Source organism: Catharus ustulatus, chromosome 3 (assembly GCF_009819885.2).
Source record: "Catharus ustulatus isolate bCatUst1 chromosome 3, bCatUst1.pri.v2, whole genome shotgun sequence".
In the NCBI taxonomy this organism is placed as follows: domain Eukaryota; kingdom Metazoa; phylum Chordata; class Aves; order Passeriformes; family Turdidae; genus Catharus; species Catharus ustulatus.
Window position 1 is genome coordinate 55,560,698 of NC_046223.1, and position 5,505 is coordinate 55,566,202.

Sequence of the window (5,505 nt, forward strand, 5' to 3'; positions counted from 1 at the left end):
GAGGAGGGGATGAGAAAGAGTATATCTATATTACTGCTAAATTAGTTTCCCTCAACATCAGGAAAAGCATGAGCTACTTGGGTTTGCCTGGGTCACGTGGCATGTAGGGAGAAGGCTGGTTTACATGGAAGCCTAATTCACATTCCACTGCACTTCCCTGCTGTTATTAAAGTTACGGTTGCTCAGGAAGCAATTAGCTCTTCTTGTTGCAATATGGACACCGCAAGGCATAGAAAGCAAAACACATCACTTGATCAGTCAGACCCTCCTCAATTCTTGTCACACCCGCTCCTACACTGACTTTGTACCTTGGATGTTATGGCAGGAGCAATTCCTTCCAGTTGTGCATTCTCTCTGTTCAGATAAAGAAGATAGGATCAGCTTGAGACACTGCAGATCAGAAACCTACAGTACAATATCAGCTAATTCCATAGTGTTTATAAATGAATTTCAGATAATGGACATCACGGAATTCAGATTATTCTTAGTTCTTTAATCTGCTTTGAAATTAGTAAAGTTAACACAGTTTCACAATCCGAGCCATACTGCCCACAGATTTAGAATCTAAGTTTGTATAAACTAAGCTTAAACCAAGTTTGACCCTGTATTGGCAGCCCAACCCACATTTAAATCAAAACTGCACGGAGTAGTAAGCTTTTATGCCAAACTAATAAAAACTGTAACGAGACACATACATACACACATCCCTGTCACAACACATACACATTGTGTCCTAGGCATACTTTTAATCTATATCTAACTTTTTTAGTAGCAACAAAGCCTTTCAGTCATTACTAGAACCATTAATTTAAGTATCAGCATTGTCTGGATGTACTGTTCTCCTACAGTGCCTAGGATGTCCACGCAGCCATTGATTTAGGAGACAATATCACTTGCTTCCAAGTTTATGAGGCAATAAACAGCTCCCGCATATTGATGAATGCGGAGGTGTTTGCTCAGCACATTTGCAGGGGACGTTTATTACCCAAGTGCTGTGCTTTAAAAGCAAATGAAATTGTAACTATTCTCACTTTCTTTTGTTAGGGGGAAGGGAGAAAAATACTGTTGTGTTTAATTTGTTCCTGCACTTTCCCTCCTCCTGTGACTCATTAAAATGACTGACACAGGCACGGACGTTTCCCTCATCTGTGCAGTTGACGACTACAGTAATTTTTTTCTTTGGTGGCTTTACATGAGACTGCTTTAGAACAGGGTGCATTTGTCAGAATACCAGAGAGACATGACTAAGATTATTCCTTCGTGCTTTATTACCCTATTATCCCCTTCCAAAGGATTAAGTTAGCTCATCAGCATAGCCACTTAGACTTACTAACTCTACAATAATATTCATTGCTCTGCCCATACATTAAAATAATGAAATAATTTTTAATCTGCAGAATTGGATCATGCGAATGTAAGGGATTAGAAGACAAGTCTTTGGCTTGTACACCTGGCAAAACACTGCTTGGAATCTAAACGCCTTTGAAGTGTATTATACTGGGAAGGAAAAGACAGAGGAGGAAAAAGATGAGATTGCAAAGCTGCATGCCAACTGAGTTGTTATGAGGATGCCAGACAGAGAAAGCAACCCGTGAAAAATGTATTAAATTATCAAACCCACAAAGCTGATTTATAGCTGCCGTAATTTCTCCTTTCCTTTTTGTTCCCATATGAAGAATGTCAGGGACAACATTTACTTACAAGAAAAAAATGTTTCTAGATGTTAATAAAATATATACAAACATATTTTAATTTTTTTTTTTAATCTAGGTTTGGAATGAAAACAACGACAATTTAAAGAAAAGTTGGAATACGAAATGTAAGATGTAAGCAAATATTTTCCAAAATTCTTGAGGTGAATGAATCATTGATTCTTCTGGCTTGTATGAAAAGTCTTTAATCTAAATAACCTATTTGTTGTTTTAAAAAAATATGTTTGAAATTTATAGCAGAGCAGATGATTCCTTTCTTACTATTACAATATGAGATTAGGGAAAAAATATTAACTTGAAATATTTCATAATGCTCATTAACTTGCCTCATTTTTTGTCTGTTTTCTAATTTAAGACTCAGATACGCAATCTTGCATTCATCTGAGTAGTGGCATTAAAATTGATGGGACACATTCTTTGGACAAGCCAGTCCTTAGCAATGTTATGCCAGTAGGCTGTAAAATGTCATAGCTTTCCTTCATGTTTGAAAAATGCCTTCCATCCACCAAGGACTAATCCTTATATTTAATAGTGGAAGAACTTTAATTGGTTGTACCTAACTAGGTCTCAGTACTTTGCACTGTTAGAAAGGAATTTTCTACCACACCTGCTTTAATCCATACGCTTGGACTTTTCTGATCCTTTCAGTCATCCTGAACTTTCGTTTTGCCTTGATTTTTGTCCTTCATTCTTATTTGATAGAGTGATTTTTTTAATGGGAAATTGAGGGGTGCTAACGGGGATACCAGGTTATGCTGAGATCCATTCAACCTTCGTGTCCTATGCTGACTCATTGCAAACAGCCAGACCCTGGTCCACTCTTATTGTCCATTGCCCTCTTGGTGCTGCAGGCTAAAGGGAGTGAGTGGATGGGAGCAAGCTGGACAATAGCAGCACCCCTTTCATTTGCAGTTCAGTTGGCAAGATTTAGTTGGCATTGTTATCTTGTTAATATTAGGTTACCATAGATTTTGAATATGGACATCAGAAGGCACAAGTCTTCTGACAAGTTTTGACCACCTCACTGACTGCTGCTTGGGGAATTTATTTGGGGCAGCATAGGGCTGGATGGTTAAAGCCACACATTTAGATTCTGCCTTAATTTATCTGAATTCACTGCAAAATGTATATTCGAGAAAGTCAAGAAACTGAAATTGACATTTTTCCATGCTTATAATTTTAAATAATGGATGTGTGGAATTTTGAAATTGGAACTACTTTAAAAAGAAGTAATAGCAATAATGGATGGAGCCTGTGCTTCAGTCTGGGAAGTAAAGTGAAAATGTGTCATCATAAAATAGTTTAAGCTAGATCTAGTTACCTCAAGTGTGAAACAAAGTAAAGGGAAAGAATGTTTGCTATACAGAGGTTTTATGTATCCTCTTCTATAACAATTGGACAACGGAGAATAAATATAGGAAGCAGGTTCAGTTGCTCAGTTAAGTTTACTACATATTTTGTTCAACTGTTCCTAATTTCATCTGGATGTTTCTAAAGATGTTCATAGCAGCCTTGACTAAAGTCCATACATGACCCCATTCTTTGGAGGTCTGGGTATGACAAGAATCTGCTACGAAAGAGAGCAAGAAGAAATGGTGGCATAACCAAAAATGAGACATCTTGCTGATTTAATGGAGCTCAGAAACAAAAGTAAATAGCAATATCTAATGGCTATATTGCCTAATAAAGAACTTTTAAACTAAAAATATAATATAATTCCCAATCAAAATAGTAAGAATCAAGCCCAACAGTATGTACAGCTGATAAAATGGGATACTTATCAAAGACACAGAATTAAAAGAGAGTATGGTGTTTTTTAAAGAAAAAGTTTAAAAAAATTATTTCCTTTATTCCTTATTTAAGCTGTTATTGACGAAGAAAATGGTGTAATTTTGCTCTTCTAGTTTTGGGGTTTCATCTTTTTAAGTTTTTATATACAGGAAAGCTCAAGAAGAATTACCTTATTTTCAAAAGACATTTTCAAAATGATTAGTGCATCATTTTTTTCTTTCTAGTAACCCTATTTGATTATTTTTTTCCAAAATAATATGAACACAGTAAGGTTACCTCCAGGAAGAATAACAGAAGCTTTTGACACCACATGCCTGAGAGAAAAGTTAACAAAAAGCAAACGGGGGCCGTGACTAGTCTTTGTAAGCCAGGACAGTTATCCATATCCCATGGAGGGAAGTGGCTGATGACTACTTTGGAAAAGACATTCTGAGTGTTAGGGCAGGTGTCTCAGTCTCACAGAAAAGCTGGGACATGGCAATGATTTTGAGAGAGGTTCTATTCTTTTGATGAGTATGATGTGCCAGCTTCTGCAGGAGGAAATTTCAGAAGTGTATGCCAACAAATAAGACACTTTTCCTTCTATATTTTCTCTGCTAAGGGTCTCAGATACAAGCAATACTTACTGTATTCAGTAAACTTTAATTGCCTGGAAAGTGAAAGCTTTGTGTGAAGACTTGTGTGAAGCTTTGTGTGAATACTTTGTGTGAAGATTATTAGGGGTTCCCCAAAATTCTTGTGTTGAGTGACTAATTGCTAGTAGCAGACATATTTCTAATTAATTATGACACAAATTGTTCAGATACTCTCTTTCATTGTCTAAAATTTCACAAGTAAGCTCTGCTATTTGCATATGCTCTTTAGCCCAAGGGATATGTTAGTGCTGGCAGTGAAAGGAAACCAAAAACCACTTTTGTTAAAAGGAGAAAAGAATGATGCAATCAGGTCTATTCTCTGATGCAGTTTAATTGAATTACTGAAAACATAGTAATCCTGTATCTCCAAACACAGAACAAACCTAGGTGATATTGACATTCACAATTGTCTAGTTTGCCTTCCTAGTCTGTTCTGTGTCCTATGAAAGCCAAACACCTTGTATCTCTACGTGTAGTTGGTGAACTTGGACTTTCAATCATTCCCGTACATGAAGACTTTTGCTAGTGAAGTGAGCTCCTGATCTTTCCAGCTGTTTCATTTGTATGAAGGGCCTTAATCAAACCCTCCCTTTAGCTAGATTTAGGGGTGTTTAGCACCCCTAGATAGAGCTGCAATGGCCTGGAGATCACAGGCTTACTTGACAGCAGCCTTCTAACATTTCCCAACACAGCGATATCATACCCAGGTACAATACCAGATATGATTTAATTTCAAATCTCTTTTGTTCCTGCAGGGGTCCTATCAAACAAAGCATACACTCAAAGTGTAAATTCACACAAAACATTGGCTCCCTATGTGAATAAAAGATACATGGTAAAGGGGGAAAATAAAAAGGAATTGTATCTGGCCAGCTGCTTCTGTGTGATTTTCATATTTATTAGCATAATCAGATTTACATTATTCTTATGTGTCTCTTGAGAAGCAGAGTTGGCAATTATTTAATTTTTTAGTGGTAAAGAAAAGCATATCTCTTAATCACCAGGTGACAAGGACAGGAGAACTTCTCTGTGAGAAGCACATATGGATGGGCCAGTATCCATGAAAATATGTATATACTGGAGTACCTTAGACATCCTGAATGGAGACCAGTTCTTTCCTTAAAGAATCAGTAGAGGCAAACTTTGCATGCTGGATTTATTTACTCCCTCCTTCCCATAAGAAAAACACCACCACACACCTTCTGAAAGCAGCTGCATTTTTGATGTGTTCTAATCCCATTTGTTACTTCCTGGGCAAAACTGAACTGTGGCTCACCCTCCAAAAAAAAAACCAAAAAACCAGCAGACATAGACCTATAAAAACTATCTTGCTATAAAGGACTCTATAAAACAGTATGTTTTAATTG